The sequence below is a fragment of the Pteronotus mesoamericanus genome, unplaced genomic scaffold (genome assembly GCF_021234165.1).
Source record: "Pteronotus mesoamericanus isolate MK-2021 breed Mesoamerican mustached bat unplaced genomic scaffold, CSHL_Meso_final scaffold_85, whole genome shotgun sequence".
NCBI classification, from domain to species: domain Eukaryota; kingdom Metazoa; phylum Chordata; class Mammalia; order Chiroptera; family Mormoopidae; genus Pteronotus; species Pteronotus mesoamericanus.
In genome coordinates, this window is record NW_026555329.1 from 30,408,477 (window position 1) to 30,433,527 (window position 25,051).

Sequence of the window (25,051 nt, forward strand, 5' to 3'; positions counted from 1 at the left end):
TCCGTAGACGGAAGTGGGATTCCTGGATTAAAAGGTAGTCCTCTTTTTAAATTTTTGAGGAAAATCCATAGTTTTCCCCAAGAGCTAGACTAGTCTGCATTCCTACCAACCATGCACTAGTGTCCCCTTTTTGCCACATACTTGCCAGCACTTGTTGTTTGTTGATTTATTGATGATAGCCATTCTGACAGGTGTGAGATGATATCTCATTGTGCTTTTAATTTGCATATTTCTGATGATAAGGGATGTTGAGCATTTTTCATGTCTATTAGCCATCTGTATGTCCCCTTTGAAGAGGTCTATTCAGGTCCTCTGCCCATTTTTTAATTGGATTATTTGTCTTAGTGTTAAGTTGTATAAGTTCTTCATATATTTTGGATATTAACTTCTTATCAGATGTATCTTGGAGAATATGTTCTTACATACAGTGGGTCACTTTTCCCTTTGTCAATGGTTCTTTTGCTGTGCAGAAGCTTTTTAGTTTGATGTAGTCCCATTTGTTTATTTTTTCCTTTATTTCCCTTGACCAAGGAGATGCGTTGGCAAAGAATTGTTGTGAGAGATGTCTTAAATTTACAACCTAATTTCCTTTTAGGATTTTTATTGTTCCATGACTTCTTTTAAGTACTTGCTCCATTTTGAGTTTATCCTTGTATATGGTGTAAGATGGTGGTTTAATTAATTAATTTATTTATTTGCAGTCCAGTTTTCCCAACACCATTTAATGAAGAGTCTGTCTACTCCATTTTACTCCATTGTATTCTCTTGCCTTCATTGTCAGATATTAATTGGCCATACAGATGTGGGTTGATTTCTGAATTATCTGTTCTGTTCAATTGATTTATATGTCTGTTCTTATGCCAGTATCAAGATGTATTGATTATTATGATCTTGTAGTATAGTTTTATATCAGGTATTGTGATACTTGCAACTTCCATCCCTTCACATTCAGCCTGTGTTTCTTGTTGTGTGGTGGGTCTCTTGTAGACAACAGATATATGGATCATGTTATTTTATCCATTCAGCTACCTTATGTCTTTTGATTGGAGCATTTAATCCATTTACATTTAAGGTTATTATTGATAGGTATTTATTCATTGCCTTTTTTCCCCTTTGTACCTTTATCTCACCCTTCTTTATTTCTTCTTCTTAAAGCAGTCCCTTTGACATCTTTTGCAGTGTTGACTTGTTGGAGGTGTGTTTTTTTGGCCTTCTTTTGTCTGGGAAGCTCTTTATTCCACTATCTTAAATGAAAACCTTGCTGGATAGATTAGTCTTGTTTTCAGGTCCTTGTTTTTCATTACTTGGAATAGTTCTTTCCAATCCCTTCTGGCTTATAGTGTTTGTACTGAGAAATCAGCTAATATCCTTATTGGAGCTCCCTTGTATATTACTAGCTATTTCTCCCTTCCTGCATTAAAGATTCTTTCTTCTTCTTTAAATTTGCCATTTTGATTGGAATGTATGTTGGAATGGGCTTCTTTGGGTTGATATTGATTGGGACTCTCTGTGCTTCTTGGACTTGTCTGACTTTTACTCTCACCAAGTTAGGAGTTTTCCATCATTTCTTTTATGTTTTTTTCCAAACATGTTTTCTATCTCTTACTTCTTTTCTTCTCCTTCTGATATCTCTATAATTATAAATATTATTATGTTTCATGTTGTCCCAAAGCTCCCTTAGACCATCCTCATTCTTTCTGAGTCTTTTTTCAATTTGTTGCTCCGTGGTTTGTTTTTTTTTTCCCATCTTGTCTTCTAACTTGCTGATCGGATCCTTTGCTTCATCTAGCCTACTCTTAATTCCTTGTAGTATGTTCTTCATTTCATATATTGCATTCTTCATTTCCATCTGGTTCTTGTTCAAGGTTTCTATGTCCTTTTTCATGATGATGTAGGTCCCACTAAGTTCTTTGTAGTTCTCACTAAGTTCCTTGAGCATCCTTATAACCATTACTTTGAAATCTGTATCTGATAAGTTGCTTGCTTCAGTTTCGCTTAGCTCTCTTTCTGGATATTCCTCTTTTTCTTTCATTTGGGCGTTGTTTCTATGTCTCCTCATTTTAGTTGTCTGTTTGTGTTTGTTTCTATGCATTAACTTTATTTTCTTTCATTCAGTGTCTTGTGGAGCGGCCTTGTGTGTTAGGAATCTTATGGGACCCAGTGGTACAGACTCCTTATTGCCTGACCTGGATGCTCTAGGAATGAGCTCTGGGTGGGTTATGTAGACTCTCCTGTTGTATCCTGATTATTACTGGCCCATTTGTTAGTGAGAGCTCCACTCTGTCTGGCTGGCTAAGAGACTCAACCCCCATCACATGTTGGATGCTATTGTATAGGTGCTGGCAGAACAAAGCAAAACAACACTAAGCAACCCCAAAACAAGCAAACCCCCCTGCCCACCACAGTAATGTGAACAAAAAGTGAGCAAAGAATAATGAAAATGAAGAGAGCAATGGAATAGTAGAGAAAAGGGAAAAAGAAAAAGAAAATGAAAAGACCAAAGGAAAGAAAAATGACTATGAGGGGAGAAAGGGGGAGAGAGTTACTACATGTAACGAATCAAAGAGGAAAACAGAAAAATAACACAAAAAAGATAACAAAAATAATCAATGGAGAGAAGAAGGGAACAGTGAAGTACTTTAAGGGAAGAGTCAAATAGGAGGTATGAAAGAAAAATTAGAGCACTAAAAATAAAAGAAAAAGAAAAAATAGATAATAAGGATAAATAAAATGGCTATGAAAAAGAAAAAAAAATAGCTAAGATAATGAAAAAGAACCAAGTGGATTTTTCTCAGCAGTTTAGATCTTGCCTTCTGGTTTCTCCTTTTGGGCACCACCCTGATGTCTGAGTCTGGTATAAGCCAATGTCTGGTGCTGTCCACGTCTGGCCCTCAGCCACATTTTCGAAGCTACAGGCAATCCACAGTTTGTGATTGATTCCTCTGGGCTTGGCTGCTCCCAGTTTGGGCCAAGCTACTCTGCAAAGCTGGCTTTTATCAGCACTGGGTCCAGAGGTGTGTCAGCAAATGTTGCCACAGGATCCATCTTTGCCTGTCTCTGCCTGCTGACCTGCTGTCAATCTTACACTAGTTTGCAGACCCAACTATTTTTGAGACAGCTTCTGGCAGAAACAAGGGGCTGTGATTCCTGAATCTCCCATGATAGGTGCCTTTCAGACTTAGGGAAGATGGCAGGGTTTTTTTCCCCTTCCCCTGAGCCACTAGTCTGAGTCTGTCCAGGATTATCTCCGTGTATTCAGGAGGGCAAAACCCCTACTAGGGTTCTTGAGACCAGATTTTGGGTCTGCTGGACAGGACAAGGCTGTTTCTGTGGCTCTCCCTTGAGGGAAGAGTACCAGTCTGTTTTCTAGGATAGTATATGGATTGGCTGCACCCTACTTCCAGTCTCTGACTAACTCTTGAGTCTATTTATGTTGCTGCCTCCTCAGCAAATGTTAAGATGCAGAATGGGAGAGAGGACAGGGGGAAAAGAAAAGAAAAGAAAAGAACACCAAGATAGAGCAAAACTGACAACAGAGCAAAAAAAAAAAAAGATAAAAGAAAAAAAAAGGATGTGCTGAATGGAGCAAACAAGTTTACAGAGGTTGTGTGAGGATGTGAGGGGATTTCCAGGTGGTGGGGAGAAGCAGTATCCCACAGGGTAGGGTGATTGATTTTCCCCTGGGAGGGACTCTCTCTCTCAAGGAAGATGGCTTTTGTGGAGCCCAGGTATATTGGGACCCCAAAAATCCCACAGCTGCTCCCCCATGGCTCTTCCCAGTGCCTCCCAATCCAGACTCTCATCACCTGACTCCAGACTGCACCACCCACCCTTCACTGGGGCCAAAGATGGGTATCCACACACAGAAAATTTGTGCTTTGACCCTTTAAGAGAGAAGACGAAAAAGATGGGTTTGTTTCAAGGGGTCTTCATTACTCCCCAAGGCAGAGAACCCGTTTATTGGTGGGAGCTTTCCTCCATGTGGCTGACTGAGGGACTTAACACTTATTACAACTTTTTCTGCCCTGAGAGAGCTTCTAGGTATGGATTGATTCCCCAGCTGGGGCATGTACAGAAGGCCACCTATCCCCATTTCTCTCTCATACTATGCCTCTTCCTCTCTCTCCCCAATTAATAGATTATATTCTGTTATGCATTACCTTTTTTCACATCTCATACTGTCCTGATGGGGTTGGGGAAAGAAGGGAAGAGTCCAGCAGCCATATTATAACACGGGGCTGTGGCAGGGGGTGCTCACACTGCTTCCCTCCAGTGAGTCACCTCAGGCTTCCACTGCGGAGCAGCTGCAGCTGCGCCCCACTCCCAGGTTGGTCTCTGCCACCAGCCTCCTCAGCCAGGCTCTGCTCCATTCATGCTTCTCTTGGTGCCCTTGGTTGGGGTGGTGACAGCTCCTGCCCCAGTATATTTTGCAGTCTCCAGATGACCCTGGTTCCTGGCAGGAGTGGGGTGCGCAGTCCTTCCTGAGGGAAGAGCACTGAGACAAATCTGGGCACCTAGGTGTGGGCTCCCCAGAGGCTTCTTCCTGGGTAGGATATTTTAAATTCCCCCAGATGGCTACAGCCCCACATCTGCACTGCCAGGGGCACTGGGCTGGGCAGCTGCAGTGGTAGCTGCTCTGCCAGGAGAGCCTGGACTGCACTTTCGCACCTGCCCATACACTCACCCATGTACATGCATGCCCACACACTCTCATTCACACTCGGCTGGATTTTTGAGTTGATTGCTCTGTGATTTAGCTGCAAGACCAGGCGCGGCTGGGAGCAAGTAGGTGTAGCTTCCAGCTACTCTGCAGCTGTCTTGGAAACCCCTGTCGTCAATTTTAAATGATGGCCTTGTTGGATGCAGGATTCTTGGTTGCAGGTTCTTCCTTTTCATTACTTTGAATATGTCATGTCAATTACTTCTGGCCTTAATTGTTTCTGTTGACAACTGACAGACATGGGAATTTTCTTGCAGGTAACTGTGTCTCTCTTACTGTCTTTAATGTTCCCTCTTTGGTTTTATACTTTGTCATATTTATAATGTGTCTTCATATGGGTCTATTTGGGTTCATCTTGATTGGCACTCTCTGTGCTTCCTGAACACCTGTGACTCTTTCCTTCACCAAGTTAGGGAACTTTTCTGCCATTATTACTTCAAGCAGGTTCTTTCTCCCTTGCTCACTTTCTTCGCCTTTTTGTATCTCTGTGATGTAGATATTGCTACATTTCATTTGTCCCAAAGTTCCCTTAAACTATCCTCCTTCTTTTTAAATCTTTTTTTTTCTGTTTTGATTGGGTGTTTTTTCTACCTTGTCTTTCAAATACTGATATAATCCTCTGCTTTTTCCAACCTACTTTTTATTATTTCCAGTGTGCTCTTGATGTCAGATATATTGTTCTTTATTTCTCACCAGTCTTTTTTCTTGGTTTCTAAGTTTTCTCATTTGCTATAGTTCTTACTAAGTTCCTTGAGCATCTTTATAACCATTACTTTGAATTTTGTGTCTAATAAAATGCTTGCCTCTATTTCATTTAGCTCTTCTGGAAATTCCTCCTATTCCTTTGGGGCCTTTTCTTTGTATCCCCAATTTGGCTGTCTTTTTGTGCTTGTTTCTATGTATTAGATAGATCTGCTATGACTCCCAGTTTGCAGGGTGAATTTCTGTAGTAAATGTCCTGTGGGACCTAGTGGTGCAATCTCCTTGACCTCCTGAGTTGGGTGTTCTATAAATCCTTGTTTGGGTTTTGTGGGTTCTCCTGTTGAAATTTAGTCTTAATTGCTATTGACATATTTGTGCATGGAATCAACCCTCAGGCTGGCTGACTATGAAATCACCACATGCAACCTGTTGTGTGGGTGCTGATTCAAAAAAGAAGAAATATAGAAATGTATAGAATAAATAGTATATATAAACACATATAAATATAGAAATAAAAAATTAAGAATAATAAAAATAATTAAGAGGAAAAAAGAATAGGAAAAGCAGAAAAGAAAACAAAAAATGAGAAAAGAAAAAGGAGATTAAAAAAGAATAAGAAAAGAAGGAAAAGAAAGGAGAAGAAAATGAAAAAATAGAAAAGAAAGAAAAAAATTAAAACATTTAAAAAAGAAAGAAAAAAAATAGAACTTTTCTCTGCAGTTTGTTGTCTTCTGTGATCTCCCTTTGATATACTCTTTTCAAGTTTGTTGGCTCTAGCTCCAAAGTTGTCTGGCACTGACCACTTGGCCTGTTGGTTCCGTGGCCCTAGGGAGGGACCCTGGCTCAGGTCATTGTTAAGCATGCTGTCAGTGTCTTGCGCTCAGCAACCTGCTTGAAGCTACAAACGATCCAGAGTTTTTGGCTTCCTTTGCTGAACCTTGCTATGTGTGGGGAGGACCTAGTTGCTCTCCAAGGCCAGCTTTTACCTGCACAGGGACTTGGGATGGGCCAGCAAATGTCCTAAGACAACCTAAGGCACCCATCTGCCTCTGCTGGCTCTCCAGCTACCAGCTAAGCTTAGTCACTGAGTGAACCTCTGGCAGAATCAAGAGACTGAAACTAATGGGTCTCAGGTGAGGAGGAGGTTCCATTTAGGCTTCAGGTATGGTGGTAGGTGTGGCCCTTTCCCCAGAGCCACTGAGTCTGTCCTGGATTTTGTCTTGACTTTGGCATGGTGAAACCCCTAGTACTCGGGCAGATAGGGCCTCTGGAGAACAGAGGTTGGGTATGATGGGAACTGGAAGTGTTTCTGTTGGTTCTCCTGTGAGGAGGGTAGTGCCAGTGTGGTTTGTAGGAAAGTGGGAATGACTCCTTCCCACAGCCAGTCACTAATCCTTCTTGAGTCTGCCCAGACATCTACACCAGGTCCTGACCTATGGCATTGGCTCCTCTGGTGAGGTGAGTGAAATTCCTACGGGTAAGGTAATTGCCTTCCTCCAGGCTGACAGTACTCAAGGGGATTGCTCTACCCAAAATATTTACTGCTAGTTCTGAGATTGACTCAGCTCTCGGATCCTGGTGGCTGTCCCCAACACAGCTTCCAAGCGACACAAGCCCCAGACTCTTCTCAGGAGACTCCAGTCCAGACCGCCATCCCTCTGTTGGAGACTGGGGTGAGTGGCTCTGAATGGAATTTTGCATGTTGTTCTTTTAAAAGGGTCCTGTGCCTCCAGTAGATTCCACCTCTCCTTGGCAGACAAAAACCTCCAGCTTTTCACTGTTTGATGCCATGTGGACATCTCTCCCTAACTCTGGTGCTCTGAGCTGGTGGGCCTGGTCTGGCGCTCTCAGGGGGAACTTCCCACAGCTAAGATATCCCTCCAGAACCTTAGCTACCCATGGGAGCTTAGCTACCCATGGGAGCAAAGAGGCAAATCTCCTTTTGCTTCTCTGCCTTTTCTGCCTGTCTTGACAGGACTTCTTTTACAGCTCTTTGGTTATAAATCTTATCTAGAGCCAGTCTTCAGTTGATGGTTTAGGCTGCTTTTTTTCCCAGTTTAGTTGAATTTTCAGTTTGATTCTGAGAGGAGGTAAATGCAAGATCTACCTACTCCACTGTTATCTTGAAAAAAACCTTCAAATAGATTTTAAATTTCTTGTTCTCTCTTGTCCTGTTCTGACACCCCCGTGATGTGAATGTTGGTATGCTATAAGTTGTTCCTGAGGCTGCTTACACTATCCTTATTTTTTTTCCAATTATTTTCTTTTTTAATTTTCCGGTTGGATGATTTTACTTTCTTATATTCCAGATTGCTGTTTTGGTCCTTAGCTTTACTTATTCTACTGTTAATTCCTTATAACTTATTCTTCATTTCCATCACTGTATCCTTCATTCTGACTGGTTCTTTTTTATGGTTTCTATGTCCTTTTTAATGCTGTTGAAGCTCTTAATAATTTCATTTCTCTTCCCCTAAGTTCTTTAAGCATCCTTATAACCAGTGTTTTGAACATTGCATCTAGTCAATTGCTTGTTTTCTTTTTCAGGAGTTTTGTTCTGTTTTTTCATTTGGGCCATGTTTGTTTCCTCATTTTGGCAGCCTCCATGTGTTTGTTTCTGTGTATTAGTTAGTGCTGCTATGTCTCCTGGGCTTGGTAGAGTCACCTAATGTAGTAGGTTTACTTCTGGGTCAATGGCACAGCCTAATCATTCACCCAAGCTGAGAAATCCTGGTTTGTCCCACTGTGCGGGCTGTGCATACGCTCCTGTTGAAGTTGAACCTCGATTGACTATTGGCATGTCAATAGTCAATTGATCAGAGGGAGGTATTTACCCTCTGGCCAATTGGATGCAAGCCTTGGCCATGACCACCATGGAGAATCAGCTGTGCAAGGGCCCACCCACTTCAGCAGGGCTCTGTTACCTCCTGCGTCTCTACCTTGAGTGTGTCATTTGTGGAGGTGGTTGGGTTGTATTTCAACATGGTCTGAATCTATCCACCAGTTGTGCTGGCTCTCGAGCCTGACAGGAGGTGGAAGCCAAAGTCAGCCACAGCCTGTGTTCTTCCCAGGACCACCAAGAATGAGCTACAAAGTGACCTGTGGATAGCTGCTACTTTTGCAGGGCTTGGCAGTGCCCAGGAGAGGCCAAACTGTGAACCAAGGCCTGTTGCTGCTAGTGCTGGGCCTGGGGCCACTTACTGAATGGCCAAAGGCTGCTTGTTTGAGATATTTTAGGAAAGACAAAAGTCTGAGCCAAAATAGGAAATTTATATGGAAATAGCTTGTGGGCTCGAAAGTTGGTGGAGCAGCATCTCAGGCCAGGTAAATGGAGACTCAGATATGGTGCCTGCCTGCCAGCTCTGTAGGGGAAGGCTCTGAAAAGGAACAATGGTATCTGCCAACACTTCTGTCCATGAGAAAACTGCCCCTCCAGCTCTCACTCTGAGGCCAGACACTTCAGTTCTCCTCATATGCCACTGGTTCCTTTTGAACTGCTGCCTCAGCACTGGAACTCAGACAGAGTCCCAGTAAGTTCCTATGCTGGTGCTTTAAGAGGAACTGCCTGGGACTCCAGGAGACTCCCATCTTAGTCAACCAAAATCCAAGCTGGTTTTTACAGCTACAGGTTATGAGGACTTTTCTTCCTGGCACTAGAACCCTGCGCTAGGAGGCCTGCTATGGGGCTGGGACCTCTTGCTCCTCAGGGGACCTCCACAGCTGAAATATCCCTCCCAATTTTTATCTGCCACCTGTGGGTATGAGACCAGCTGTATCTGTGCCTTTGCCCCTTTTGCCATCTTGATGTGGCTACTTCTTTATATCCTTAGTTGTAGGAGTTCCAGTTAACTAGAGTTAAAGTAGTCCTGAATGATGGTGTTTCTACAATTTAGTTGTATTTTTTATGTGGAATGGGAGGTTGCAAGTACCATGTTTACCTGCACCACCATCTTGATGGGTCAAATTATTTTTAAATAAAAAATTCTTAGAAGTAAATTTGCTGAGTAGAAATTGCTGTGCACTCAGAATTTAATTTTTCTTTACCAAATTGCCCCTCAGAGATATACTGATCTCAATCTACAGTGTTTAAAGTCCCCTTCTTACTAGGTCCTTTTAGTCCTTTTCAATTTCATTGGTTGTTTGTAATTGTGATTTTTGGAGTACTAATGAGGTAAAAAATATTTTTAAATTTTGTTTATGGTGACTTTTGTTGTGTGGTAAGTTCGTTTTTACATTTTCATGTGAACAGATATTTATCAGTCCTTCCCCTCATGATATTTGGTCTGAGTTTCTTTTTCTAACCTACACCCTCCCAATACCAAGATGATGACAATAATCTCCTACATTTTTCTTAAAATTTTCTGGTTTATACTTTATACCTGAAAATGTTGCTCAAATTGGAATTTGAGTGTATGTTTGTGTGTGTGTTTGTGTGATATAGGAAGAAAGGTATAATTCTGTTTGAATAATTTATTACTGGTTTTCAATTTGTAAAGTTACTGAATATCTTTTTAGTACAATTAGTTAAGCAGAATTTCTTTTACGTCTGTTCATTTATGTGTTTATTCTTGCTCTTTCCTACAATAAACAGGGCTTATTTGTTTTTTTATTGTCTGATGAGAGGATCCACTGAATTGTACTTGTAAAAACTGCACTAGTTTCTTTTATATGTTTTTGAAATAAAATACAGTATTGATTAGTAAAAAGGAATTATAATTTTTAATTTATGAGAAAACTTAAATCTTAACTGATTGGGTCTCCTCTCCCAGGAACAACATATACCTAATGCTCATGCTTTGTTTTTTGGGTTTTTTTTTTTCTTTTTTGATTGAAATTTTCTTTCTTTTGCTCCTCCACATATTAGTTTTTTAGTTCTTTGGTCAAAAGCAATAAATTAACAAACACGTGTAAATCAACTTAGCTTTATAGGGTATTTCTATAAACAAAGAAAAATAATAATGGATTCATAAAGAACAGATGGCTAGAGTAGGTCCGGTGATCTAGATAGTAACATGTAATGGACATCTTCAGTCTCTCACCATAAAACTGTGAGGTTGCTATATAAAAGATGAGAAAGAGATAGTGGGTAGAAAAAAAAAAGCCTCTATTTCAGGCTTATTATCACTATTATTAAAGTGAAAAGAATGACTAGTTTAACTCGTGATGATAAGTTGATAGTTCCTGGTATTAAAGAAGTTAATGATTTTTTTTATCTTGCTTTAATAAAATTTTCTACTTTCAACAATTTGAATATTTTCTGTCTATTTTCTTGAATTCTCTAAGCATTTAAAAATTTATATATATGATTACTCTTTTTATTCCATTCTAAAATCTATACTATTGACTTCATCTTATTGTATGATAAAGTATAGCTGAATACAGTGGTGATTGTCACACTTTTTATCTTTTTAATTCTAATAGTTCACTGTTCAATATACTTTTTTTCAAATATATACTTTTTACCATGTTAAGGAAGATTCTTTCAATCACTAAGTTGGAATTATTATTTTTAAATTAGGGTTGGATATTGAATTTTATAAAACAATGTTTGGGATATGTTGAGATGCAGTTTTACTCCATTTTTTTTATGTTATACTATCATGTTAAATCTTTAATGATAAAATTCCATCAAAGATTATCTGTCATATTACATGCCATGATTAGCTTTCTACAAACAGCTTTGCGCTCTGTGTACAAATCAGTGTCAATGAAATTTAAAAAAACAAAACCAAACCAAAAAAACACCTATATTAGGCAAAAGACTTTATTAACTTTGGTTTCAAACTTTATTCCCAGGCTTCTTCAGCTTAATTAGCTGCAAAAAAATCATTTGTGTATAAGCAAGAGCTATACTGTCCTAGGGGCTAGGGCTTAAAAATATTACAGATCTAGATTTTATCAGATCCATAAACAAAATTTGAAAAAGCAATCATAATACAAAATAGCAGCTCCCTGTAACTTCTTCAAGTTTATCTTCTTCAGAAGTTGACTCAATTCAGTTTGCTTTATTCTTGGAAGCCTCATCAAAATTCTCCACAAGATCTGGAACTTCATCATCATCATCCTCTTCTGTAGCAAGTGGTGCTTTTCCATCCACAGATTGTTTGGGCAGAGCTTCAGCCAGTCTCCTTAAACTAGTCAGACTGTCTGCATCAAGCTGATTTAAGATGCTGGGTAGCCTTTCTGTCAGCCGCTTTGTGTCAGCGTGGCTTGTAATGGTGAAAGGGTTCAGCCTTACCTTTAGGGTTGTTAAAGTGGGTGACTGTTCCTTGGTTTGTGAACGTATTTACCTCTTCAATACCAGAGATATTGTTTACCCCTAACTTCTTTAAGGAGAACTGAAGTTTTTTATCATGGGCGGTGGCCGTTCTGTGAACCACCTTCTTCTTTCTAGGAGCAGCGCCTTTCCCGCCAGTGTGCACTTGTGCCTGCAGTTTGGCCCGTTTCTCTTGGTTTTGTGATAGTTTCTTTCATCTTGTTGGAGAGAAAATGGGGCGGCGTAGGGGACTAGGGTTGGTGCTCAGGGTGTCTTTGGCAGACCAGTTGAGAATAAGCACGCACACGCAGGGACACAAGATCTTACTCCATTATTTTTTGAAATTAGATATTATTACCAGGTTTGTTTTTGCTGAATCATTTTTAAACTCCTGAAATAAAGCTTTTTCTGTCATGGTATAGTCTTTTAATAAGAACATTGGATTTGCTCATATTTTATTGATGTAATTACATGGACAATCTTTGTTCATTATTTATTTTATCCATCTTTGCTAGTTTTTTAGTTTGGAATATCACTTGACTGAAAACATAACTAAGAATAAGTTTCTTTTAAAAAATGTTTTCCTTTCCTTGCAGGTTTCTCAAGTTTGGTACAGTGGACATTTTGGGCCAATAGGTTTTTGCTGTGGAGTCTGTCCTGTGCATACAGGATGTTTAGCAGCATTTCCAGCCTATACCTTCTAGAGGCCAGTAGTACAGTTCACCACTTTGCCCAGATGTAACAATCAAAAACATCTCCAGACATTGACAAATGTTCCCTGGCACAAAAATAAACAAATGAACAAACAAACAAACAAATAAATAAATAAATCACTTCCAGGTAAAAGTTCACTGGTGTATGCTTTGGAAAATTTAATGTTTGTGGAATTTTCCTTATGAAATCATTTGAATTTGACATCTTTTATGGAGTGACATGGAGTTGTTTCATTTGAATATTATTTATCTAGTCTAATTGAGATTAACTAATATCTCAATTTAAGCAATTTCTATGATGTCCCCCAATATTCTTTCTTCGGTACATTCCCCTTTCTCATCTGCCTGTTCTTCTGAGCAAATTCATTTTCTCTGGCTACACATCATACCTGTTTACTCTTGCATTCCAGATCTTTTTTCTCCTCTACAGGCATTCTAGAGTTTGCAGATTAATATATCTGTGTTTTATATACCTATGCCTGGATAGCCCATAGTACCCTATACACCATGTGTCTAAAATATAGATTATTGGCTTACTCCTTCCTAAATTTCATCCTCTATGAGCTAGCTCCATATGCTCTATCACACATCACAGACTTAGGAGCCAGAGAAGGGTCTCCTTTTTTTTTTTAACCTCATTTTGAATAGCCACGTTCTGTGTATTCTACATTCAAATATTAAATATAATTGTATATTTTATATATAATATATTATGTTACATATAAATATATATTATTTTAAAGATTTTATTTATTTATTTTTAGAGAGAAAGGAATGGAGAGAGAAAGAGAAGAGAAACAACAATGTGTGAGAGAAACATGAATTGATTGCCTCTTGCATACTCCCAGCGGGGGACCTGGCCACCTATCTGAAACTATTCCTCAGGGTGGCAGCTAGAAAAATGCAAGTCATGACTCTCCCTACCCTCATCTTCAAAGAAAAAGTATAGGAACGTTTATCCAGACAAGTCAAGAGACACACTTCATATATGTCCAAGGCTATTGCGTAGCAAAGATACTGTTTTTTTATTTGAAAAGCGGAATTAGGACTAATGAGGGGAGCTTTTAATATGAAATTTCTAGGAATGAGAGCTGTTCTGGTGCAGATATATCCGAGAGATTTCTCATTCAGGGCATGCCGTATAAAGATTTATTGAAGGAATAAATAAACCTTTGAACTGGCTTTGGAGGTAAGATTTGGATGCCTCTCTAGGACAATGGAGGACATCACCATTTGATATTTTATACCTTTAAGTTTTTAGACAACAGTACTAACCCAGGAATGTAAAGAATTAGAATTTTTTAATATGTATTTTTATCATTACCCATTATTAAAGTAGATGTTATAAGCAGGTTTGCCACTTCTAAATATATTTCTTATATTGATATCATTTTTTAAATAAAGAACTATATTTTTTGTTTGAATTTTCTTTGATAATTAATTTATGAGTTTGCTCCTTAATCTTTTAAAAATAGCTCACAAATGAGAAACATCATGAACCTGTGGTAAAAATTACAGGATTTGAAAGCTGACAGAAATGGGTTAAAATCATGAGGCCTCCAGTTATTAGTTACATGATTTAACTAACTTTTATGAGACTTAGATTTCTAACCAAAAAATATTTAGTTTGTTTTTCTAAACTACAGAGTTTAGCACAATTAACACCCCATTTTTATCACAAAATCTTTTATTACAAAATCGTAAGCATGTAATTCTGTAACATAACACTATCACACTCAAGCACACCATGTGACATTTTAGGTGAAATGTTCAAATTAAAACTATAAATTATTACACCCATATTATTACCCTACCAACCACACTCAAGCTGGAGTTACTTCTGCCAGACCCTGTATATTTAGTTTTTACATTTACAATAGAATATGAGTATTTACTACACAGGATTGATTGAATTATGTGAGTTAAACCATGTAAAATGGCCCATATTTGCCCTACAGCTTGCTATATACATATGCAATTAATCAAAATTCACTTTTAAAAAATACTGTATTGCTTAATGGTTAGTGTAACTTTAACATAGTGTTTTCATTTCCTTCCCCTATTCCTTTTAGCATGTCTGTCCCTTATTGCTCTTATCCATAAGCTATACATAATCATTATTTTGAATAAACTTACCTATTAGATCAAATATGTATAGAAAAATAAAATAGTTTAGCTTCACTTACTCCTTTTCTAAAACTCTTCTTTTATTTATGCAGATTTGAGCTTCTGACCTATATAATTTGCCTTCCCTTTGAATAACTTTTTAACATTCCTTGCAAGGCAAATCTACCCAGAACAAATTTTCTGAATTTTTGTTTGAGAAAGTACTTCTGTTTTACCTTTTTAAATTTAAAAATGTATGTTTTAAAAAGACAATTTTTAGCAGTTTTAGGTTTATGGCAAAATTGAAAGTACATAGATTTCCCAAATACCCCCTATTCCCAAACATGCGTATCATCCTCCATTATCATAAACTCCCACAGTAATGGTTCATTTGTTACAAATGATGAGCTTACATTAACAAAGCATAACTGCAAAAGTACTCTCTCACTTTTGAAGAACAATATTGTTGGGTACCTTAAATATTCCACTCCGTTCTCTTGCTTGTATAGTTTTTCCAGTTTCTGAAAAGAATTTCAATGCAATTCTCATTCCTGTTTCTGTGTAGGTAATATAGTTTTTTCTTCTGGCTTCTTTAAAGACTTTTTCTTTGATTTTTTAAATTTGAATATGATGTGAGTAAGTAAAGAATGTTTTGGTATTTCTCTTTCTTAATGTTCTCTCAACTTCTAGTACCTGTGATTTGGTGTCTGTCATTAATTTTAAAAAATTCTCAGCTACTATTATTTAAGAAATATCTTCTATCTTTCATCTGTTTCTGGTATTCCCATTATGCATGTGTTATACCTTTTTAAATCATCCCACAGTTATTGGATATTCTGTTGCATCTTTTTCTTTCTTTCTTTCTCTTTGCATTTCAGTTTTGGAGGCTTCTATTGGCATATCTTCAAGTTCACTGATTCTTTCCTTACCTGTGACCAGTCTTCTGATGAGCTCATCAAAGGCATTCTTCATTTTTATTACAATCTCTTGATTTCTACCATTTCCTTTACATTCTTTCTTAGAATTTCCATCTCTCTGCTTATATTACCTACTGGTTCTTTCCTGTTGTCCACTTTTTTTTTTTCCTGTAGAGTCCTTAACATATTAATCATAGTTTTTAAAATTTCCAGGGAAATAATTTCTAAATCTCTTCTACATCTGGTTTTGGTTCTGATGTTTGCTTTGCCTCCAGAGAATGCTTTTTATTTTTTAATTTTTTTTATCAAAACTTGTAATTTTTTTGGAATGCCGGACCTGACGATCAGGGAAAAGGAACATTGTGAGTTTTGATGTCTCCTGTCCAATGCTTAGGTTGTATTTATGTTTGCTATATCTGTAGTTTCAGAAGCTAAAATTTACTTTAGTTTCCATGTTTTTGACTCCCACATAGTTTTGGACTTTCCTAGAGACCCTTTATATAGTGTCTGAAGTTTAAGTACTTTAGCTGTATTCCTGTTATTATATAAGAACACTGTTGATAGGGTGGTGAAGTCAGAGAGAGGGAAAATGATCTGTAGTACTATGATAAGGTTTCATTCTTCTAGTGAACTTGAGATGGGTATTTCTCTTCCCCAATATCAAAAGCTAGACCAGGCTTAAGTTTGGTATTTCCCTTCTCCCAGATTGGATAAGCTCTAGTAAAACTGTTCAGTTAAGTTATTGTAAGATAGTTTCCTTGGGGCCAGATTTTGTTGAGACAGAGAGCTCTGGAAATACTTCAAAATGGTAACTTTTCCCTTCCCTCTGCTGGAAGTATGAGGTAATATTTTCTAAAATTTTCACAGTTGAAACCTGGTAGGGCAACTGAAAGTAAAACCCTCAAAGTGTGGCCAACCCGCCCAGTCCCCCACACCAACACTGAGCCTCGACTTAGTTTTTAACTCTTACTGTCCCTCCAGCAATTCATCAAATAGTTTAAAGTCTTACCACTGATATGGGCTCCAGTTGTGGGGATATGCTCCCAAGCTTTTGCCTCAGGTAAGTGTGTTTTGTTGTATCTGCCTATTCATTGTTTTCTGCAGGTCTACCTGCTACCTTGATGACTCCCAAGCTCTTTACATGTTGGACTAGAAATTAGAAATGGCCCATATTAAACACTCAGCAAATATTATGTCTCTTCTCCTTTATTTTATTATTATTTTTATATATATTTTGTTGATATTCTAGCTTTCTGTTGCTTTTAAGAAAATTGCCCACTTTGATATAGCTTAGTATTAAAGGAGACTTAGACATGCTTAACTAGGCATAATTAGATGCATTTTTCCCTCACATGTATTAAAATAAGTATCGTGTTATTAAAATGATGAAGTACACACTATTTGTGTGGGGCTTTTGATCTTCACTCTGTGGGAAAGTGTCTCATCATTTGAATAATGCCATTAGCACAAACAATGACTGCATAAACTAAGTCAGAAGCTCGAATACAATATACAAAACCTGCTGTTTCTTTATGAAAAATTCCTGTACCGAATAGGAATGTCTTTGTAGCCCAAAGCACAAGTTTATACTCAGATACCACCCACACACTGACAATTGGAGGAGTGCAATCAAATTATTTATATTTTGTTCATGTTTTCTATTTATTTTTCATGAATTATATTTCTACAATTTATGACATACCTTTAAGACCTTTCATCTTAGATCTATGATTATAATTCTGAGGTATTCTCTCAAGTCCATATTCTCAGCTCAGTTAAAAGAAAAAATAAATCCCTAAATCTTACTTGGTGAAAAGTAGCAGGTGCTGTGTTCTTTGCTAAACCCGTTCTTCTCTTGAGGGGTTGAGATTCTGTCGCAGATTTTGTAATGCCTCATTTCTCCCTAATCAATATACATGGCTTCTACTGATGTGTGTGCTCCAATAAAACCAGATTATAGTGTGTACACTCAAGATTGCTATTATATGTCAAGTATCTTTAACAGAGAATTATGCCTGATTGATAGCTCTACTAAGATGACACACTAATGTTCTTCACCATTAAATGCCTCTTCTTATTTTGTAAGCATCCATTTCATTGATAGAAGCCTGCCACGTTTAAGGATTTCATTTAACCTTCTATTGTTCATTGAAGTGGTATGAAATTGTTTCCTAAACAACCTATTTTGGTTTCCTTGATACTGATAAGGTGAAAATATGTTGTCTTTTTAAATTCCATACATGTCCTAACAAACAAAATGCACTCCTTATTTTAGGCTATCAGTTCTGTTTAAAAATTGTGTTAAGAAAACAGGCTATACTAATCCACCTTTCTGGTGGAAAGTCTACTGAAGCATCAGTTCTAAGACCAAGAAAACATTTGAAAGCTTTAAATCTTATTTTTCAGACAGCTGTACTAATTTAGTTACAAGGTTTACTGAAGAAGATGAAGAAAAAAATCTATAAAGAATTTGGTCAACATTTGAAAAAGAAATTTGGTATTTTCTCCTTAGCTTTATAACAATGTGTGACAATGTCCCCAGATTCAGTAAGGATAGATGTAAGTATTGGAAAGCTCATTTTTAGATTTGTAAGAGGAAATCAATACAAATAAATATTAACTGACAAATATATATACTCATGAAAACAATATGTACTTATCCATGTATGCATTGCACACACATACTAAATGTAACCACTTTATATATTTTGATTAAGAAATGGTCGTGAAAAATAAAGGTTATGGGTAAGTAAACATTCATAACAATTTAGTCCAATTTTTAAATAAACCCAAAAGCTGATTAAGCTTTCAAAATGTGCAAAAATCTTGAGAGGTTGAAAAATTCAGCTAATTATTTTATTGATGCTTACAAAAATTTGACTTTCTCTCAGGATATGATTGACCAAGTAATAAATTACTTATATTTGCTTTTCACAAAAAATGCATTGTGCCAGGAGAATAGACCATATGGAATGAGATGATTATTATTAATATTTGGAGAAAAGGGAGGAATAAATTGCAGAAAGTGAGAGAATAAAAAGAAACAGTGGGAGAGAAGGAAATAGGAAGAAACACCACAGAAGTCATAAAGAAAGGAAGGATTTCTGGGGCTGTTTTGTGACTTTGTCAATGGACTCCCAATTTTGGGGTGGACTGGGTGATCCATAACTTTCCCACTACTTTCTTCCATTTGAACAATTATTTTCAGCTGGATCATTGCCTCCTAGCCCTGTGATAGGTCAAGGAGGGATTCAAAGCCTGGAGCAGCCAATCTATAATTTTAACAGGACCAAGATTAGGGTTTTGAAACAATGGAGTAGAGCAAAAATAATCCACACTCAACTGGGTCACAACTGCCATCATGTCTTTATTAAAAATACTGTATTTTGCTATGTATAGTGCACTCCCATGTAAAATGTGCTCCCACGTTTTTGAACCAAGCTTTCAGGGAAAAAAACCTCCCATTTAAGTTTTTTAATTCAATTATTTCTTTATTTGTATTTAGAAACTAAACTGATTATCATATTCCAGGGTATTATTTTGCATTCAGATATCATTCTTCCTTTCTAGGGTTACACTTTTAACGCATAGGAATAAATTTAAAAAAATAAAAACGTTATAAATGTACTACCCATATATAATGTGCGTCTTTATTTTTCCCTGAAAAATTTGGGCAACAAACTTTGCATTATACAAGGCAATATACAGTGCCTCCTCGTACACTGAAATAACTTTTGCTTTTTTGTTTTTTCCAATTAAGAGTTTTTTCCTAAGATAAAACTATAATTTAAGCAACTCCTTAATAGTACAGAATTATGACATAAAAAAAGTTCCCCAAATATGGAATCAAAAGGGTGCTTAATATAATAATAAAATGTAAGAATTCCCATAAAAAAACTAGATGTAAAATAATAGACATTAAAGGCATTTTGTAATGCCGAAATACCAGCAAAATATCAGCAAATAGATCCAAACTGGTTACTTTCCCTTTTTAGCCAATAATCTAATACACTTTTTCAAGTAGATAGGTGATTTGCAAGCCTATGTGTCAGAATATTGTACAATGTCGATGCAAATAAGGATAAGAAAAGGATTGCATGACTACAAAATCTAATTAGATCAAACAATAGCCTACCTGGTTAGTAGTAGTATTATCCCCAGTTTTTGCAGAAGAACCTACAGAAATGACTTCTGGGGTAGCTAGATCCAAGGCCTGTACCACATGGCTGTTGGTTCCTATTTCCATTGTACCAGGTGAGAAATACTACCTTAAAGATGAAAAATTTTAGAATGTTTGCTTTTCATTTTATATAAATACCAAAAAGATGTAAACACACAGAAAGTTTTGAAAGAATTTTTATTGTTTAGGGAAGCACAGATCAGCCCAATATGTGTACTAAATTCTTTTAAATAGGCTGTTCCATAACCACAGACACAGGTCACTTTATCAGACAATTACCTGACTGTCCAACAAAACCACCTTCTTAAACATTCCAATATGTTGTTAAGAAAAAGATATGAAGTGTGATGTTAAGTATTAAAATACTTAAAAGCATGCCTGCACTTCTTTGGTGAATAGACGTGTCGTTAATGAAGGTATATAAACTTCAGAAAATAAGAGCAGAGTGTGTGAGGAGAGATTTACTTCAAGTGAAATCCTCTGCCCTCAAAGGGTTAAATGTTAACAAAGTTAAAAAGCAGAAATCAGGCTCCTATTAGTCTTGAACACTAATCTTGTTGACGGCTGAAGTGTTTCCTTATTTTATCCATATTTATTATATTGAAGGTGGGTTATATGGTGGTGACTAATGACCAAACATCTGGACCTACTGACCCTTAAAATCCTCTAGCCATTGCTGTTCACAATTAAATACCACATGAACTAAAATGATATTTTGGCCTGACCAGGACAAATTAGTGTGGCAAAACTGAAAAAAAAAAAAAAGATTTGCCTTTAGCCTTGCAAATATCATAGACTATAGAAATTAAAACAAAATGAATTTTTTATGATTTGCATGTCTCATTGTCATCATAGGACTAACAAAAGTAAAATGGATTTTTCAAAAAAAAAATTCTAGTGGATTGATCATTGTGGATATGAAGAACATTTGTTTCAGAAGTTTTACCTCCCAGAGTTTTGATTGAGCTATGGGAAATGGGATTACTTCAGGTTAAATAATTGGCAAACCTTATTTCCAGAGTAATTAATTTTATCTGCAGACAGATAGCTAAAAGAAAGAGAAGGCAAATGTCATCATCATCATAAGAATTAGACAGTAAAGATGAATAAGTTTATCTTTTTTGTAGGCTGAAAGGCAGGAGAAGCAACATAGAATAATAATGGTCAACAAGAATAAGCTGGAATTGTCAGACAGAAATACAAAAGGGAACATGAGTTACATAGAATCTCTGAGGTTGCGTAAGTACCCAATGAAACGGCTTCAATGAAAGTTCTGTTTGACCACTACAAAGTTTGGCTATTTTTCTGTCCTCTGGCCCAGAGAGGAGGTAGAGTGCTACTGGGGAAAGTTTGGCAAAGGTATGGGTGCAACCCCTGTGATGGAGTCCATGAGAAATGAAGCCTTCATGATTTGACTTTGATATTAAATTCAAATCGATCTCCTGTTGAATCAGGAGAGATTTGTATCTATGTGGTATAAAATCTTTAATAAAAAAGGATAAGACATAAAATCCACTAATCATGTTGAAACACAATGTCCACCGATGAACCAGTGCCTTCTATCTAAAATAAGAGCACAGAAACACAGTCAGAACACAAACCAGCAATAATCAGCCCTCAAACTTTATGATAGTCTGAAGTAAACACCAAGAGGTTTCAAATAAGGAAGCATAAAAATCATGGAAAATTTGTATAAACTATTACTGGGGAAAATATTTAGATAACACTACCAACTTAAAATATGAGTAAGGTAAAAAGAAATATTGTAACCACTATGGGGAAAAAAAATGGCAGCACAATTTTAAGAACATAAAATGCAGCACAAGCTTAAAAATCCCTTCTTATAGAACTTAAATTAGATACCAAAAAAATATTTTCTAAAAATATTTTCAGATCCAGAAAAAATGCTAAGCAAAGCAAAATCAATAAAACAAAAATAAAGCAAAGATGATAATGAAACAACAGAGTGATACAGAGACTGTAGAACCAAGGAGAAAACTGAGAATCAAAACATCATTATTAGATTAACAATTAAGCGACTATTAAGAAAGCATAAACATGCATATCTAACATGAAAATAATTACATAGAACAGATAATTTTTTAAAGTCTGTACCCAACATGATTTATCATGATTGGTACAGAGTTAACACCAAACTTTTAGAAAACTAATGATCCTGAGCTAGAGGATGAATTGTTATGCAGCAAATAGCAATCAAATATATATTATAAGAATAGCAGATTCTCAAAGATAAATCTATAGAAACTCAGTAAAAATAAGGGAGCAACTAAAGAAATCTTATATCCCAAGAAAAATCAAGCAATTGAAAAGATAGAGATGTGTATAGTAATTAATAAGGTGACCCAAGTATATACATGAATGAATATCCAGGCACTAGACTAAATCTTCTCAAGTTATTTTACATTTTTAAAAAATAGTATATTCTGGACAACATATTCCAAAATGTGGTATAGAACAAACAGTATCGAGTGTGTGTGTACACACACATATTTAATATGCAAAATAGATAAAAATGATAGCACTACATATAAAAATATATTTGAGATAAAGCTAAATTGAGCTCTGATGAAAAATTCAGAGCCTTACATATTAATGTTACTGAATTTGATACAAAATAAATCTAAAGCATTAAACATTTAAAAATATAGAAATAGACCACAAAATAAACCTAAGGAAAGACAAATGAAGGGTATAAGTAGAATTAAAAGCAGTAAAGAAATTGAATGAAAAAATTAAAAATAAATTCAAGAGCAATTTTTGGATAAAATAAATAATATGAGAAAGAATTGCACAATTATAAAACAGAAAGGTAATTTAAACAATGTTTAAGATGTGTTTTGCAAAAGCACAGATTTTAAAAAGTGCAAAAACAAAAAGAAATGGTTTTTACAATAAAAGCTAAACAACATATATAATTAGAAACCCAAAATAACAAAAAAATGACCCTAGAAAAGAAACATTGGGCAAATTAAACCATTAACTGTGAAAACAAAGGCCCACAAAGCCATTAGTTAATACTCTTCAAAAGTGGAAGGCTTAACAATGTCCCAGGTAACCAGCCTTTTGTAATCTTTGAAGAAATAGGCAATGCTCATCTTGTGCTCCATAGCATGGAGATAATAAGTCAACATAACTCTGATTATAGATCTGTATACAAATAGGTAGATTTTTTTAGAAAATTTATATACGACAATGTCTTAAAAAATTTCTCCCGTTGTCCAATACCAATTTTCAAATAACAGAATCACTTCTGTCCTAACTCTTGACTTTAAGGTACAGCAATGATCCAGGAGATCTAATTATTTTTCACGGCTCATGCCATTTTTTCCCAGCATAAGTTAGCTCAAATTTGTATAACATCAAAAGAAAAATGAATCCCAAATTAGTGCTTCTTTTTTTCCTACTAGTTTGTATTTGGAGATTATATGCACTCATGCACACACACACCTCTGGATATGACTGTATTGAAACCGATGATTATTTCATAAAATTCTAAAGTCAGTAAGTAAATCAACAAATTCTTGTTCAAAAATCATCTCACCCTGTTTGAATAGTTTGCAATCTGCAAGGAACCAACTGGTGAACATTTAAAAACAATGCACCTTCAAAAGGCATTTTTTAAAGACAGAGATTGTAACTAACACTTGAATTGAGATAAGAAAAATATCAAATTACTAAAAGAGTTCAGTATTTTTATTAAGAGGAAATAATGAATTTTCAAAATTTTAAATAACTTGTCCCAAAGTAGTTTTATTTTGATCAGGTAGTAAATCACACATGCAGGATAGCACTGTGGCAAAAATTTTTCATGCGAAATAATTTCTAAGTTTTGAAATGTGGTTATATTTTCTCAATAAATGAGTTAAGCAGACACCATTTGTTGATAAGCATCATATGGGAGAATGGAGAGGTTTGCCATAGTCAGAAAGTAAATCAATCATAGGTTTGAAAATAGAATCCACATGTGCAGACTTGCAGAGCTAGTTGAGCCACCGGCCAACACTCTCTCATCACACTATATTAGCTTCGTTCCTGTCCAGGGGAAGATTGTTAATGGTGAGTCTGATTAGACTGTGAAACCCAATCCCAAGGGAACTGACAGAAACGCCATCTCATGTGCCATTTAAAATTACTTTAGGACCTGGAGGATATCATTTGGTGTTAAGAAATAAATAAAAGTCTTGATTGACCTTAGATATTATTAAAATGCACCCAACCTGAGTAAGCCACCTAAAAATTTTTTGAGGAATCACCTCAAAAAATGACTCAACAGCATGAAGGACAATAATTTGAAAGTAATTTTTACTTGGGAGGTTTTTGTTTGTTTTGGTGGAAGGGCACTTAATTGTTTGTATACTGAGACTAAAGCAAAAAAACTTATTTTATCTTGTATTCCTAGGCTATACTTCACTCATTAATTCTTCCTTAATTAGTTAACAAACTGAGTACCTCGCTTCCTCAAAATTCCTGTCATAGAATAGAAGAGGCACTTTCTACATCACAGTATAGCGACAAAGACAGTCATGATGTATTCATGCAGACTCTTTGACTTGCAAATGATGAAATTTCAACCTAAACTAAATTTAATTTCCATTAGCAAGAACAGCTGAAATATCCAGGGATACAAATGGCTTAAGGTAAAGCTAAATCCAGGTGCTGAAATAATTGTAGGGTTTATTCTCTTCCTCTTGACTTCTTGGTTGTTCTTTTTCATGGCTTCACTCTCAGGCAACTTCCAATCAATGGTGGCAAATATTACCTGCAAATTTACATAATGCTTAGTTTAGCAATCAGAAAATAGACCACTTCTTTCCAAGTGTCTATGTCAATATCAAAGTGGAATCTGGTTTTTACCACTTGGGTCATTTGTTCTCCCTGAGTCATTCATTGTGACTAGAAGAACTTAGTATTATGTTTGGTTTTGCTCTGAGTTGTGTATCTATTCTGCAAGCAGGAAGGTGGCCTTCGTTCCTCCTGAACCATAGGAACTAAACAATAAAGAAATAACTTTCCAAAAATTATCTGGGAAGATGAAATATGATGTCCATTACAAATATTTCAAAAGATATATTTATATAACATAGGTGTTATTATAGAAATAGAGATGAACTTAGAGCACAAAGGAAAGAGTGTCATATGTTCCAGAAGGATGGGAAGGGTCAAGGGTGGCTTGACAGAGTACGTTACTGTTCGCCTAAGTTTTAAAATCTAGATTTTTGGAAAAAAGTAGTATGATGTGATAGCAAGCAGTATTATATGATAGCAAGTTGTAGGATGTGATAGCAAGAATAGAGATCGTGAGTAAAAGTGTAGACATTAGACAGCCTGGAAAGTTATTTTTAGGAGCTCATCAAGTGGTAAACCTTAAATTCTCAAGCAGATCAATCAGTGTGTAGCTGTGTCCACATCATAGTACTTATTCAATAAAAGTTTGTTGAG

The 25,051-nt window shown here is 36.2% G+C and overlaps 1 pseudogene; it reads right to left on the reverse strand.

Annotated features, from left to right (window-relative positions):
• Nucleotides 1-11,289: 11,289 nt before the first annotated feature.
• Nucleotides 11,290-19,657, reverse strand: LOC129063154 (transcription factor BTF3-like; annotated as a pseudogene).
• Between the last annotated feature and the right edge of the window lie 5,394 nt (nt 19,658-25,051).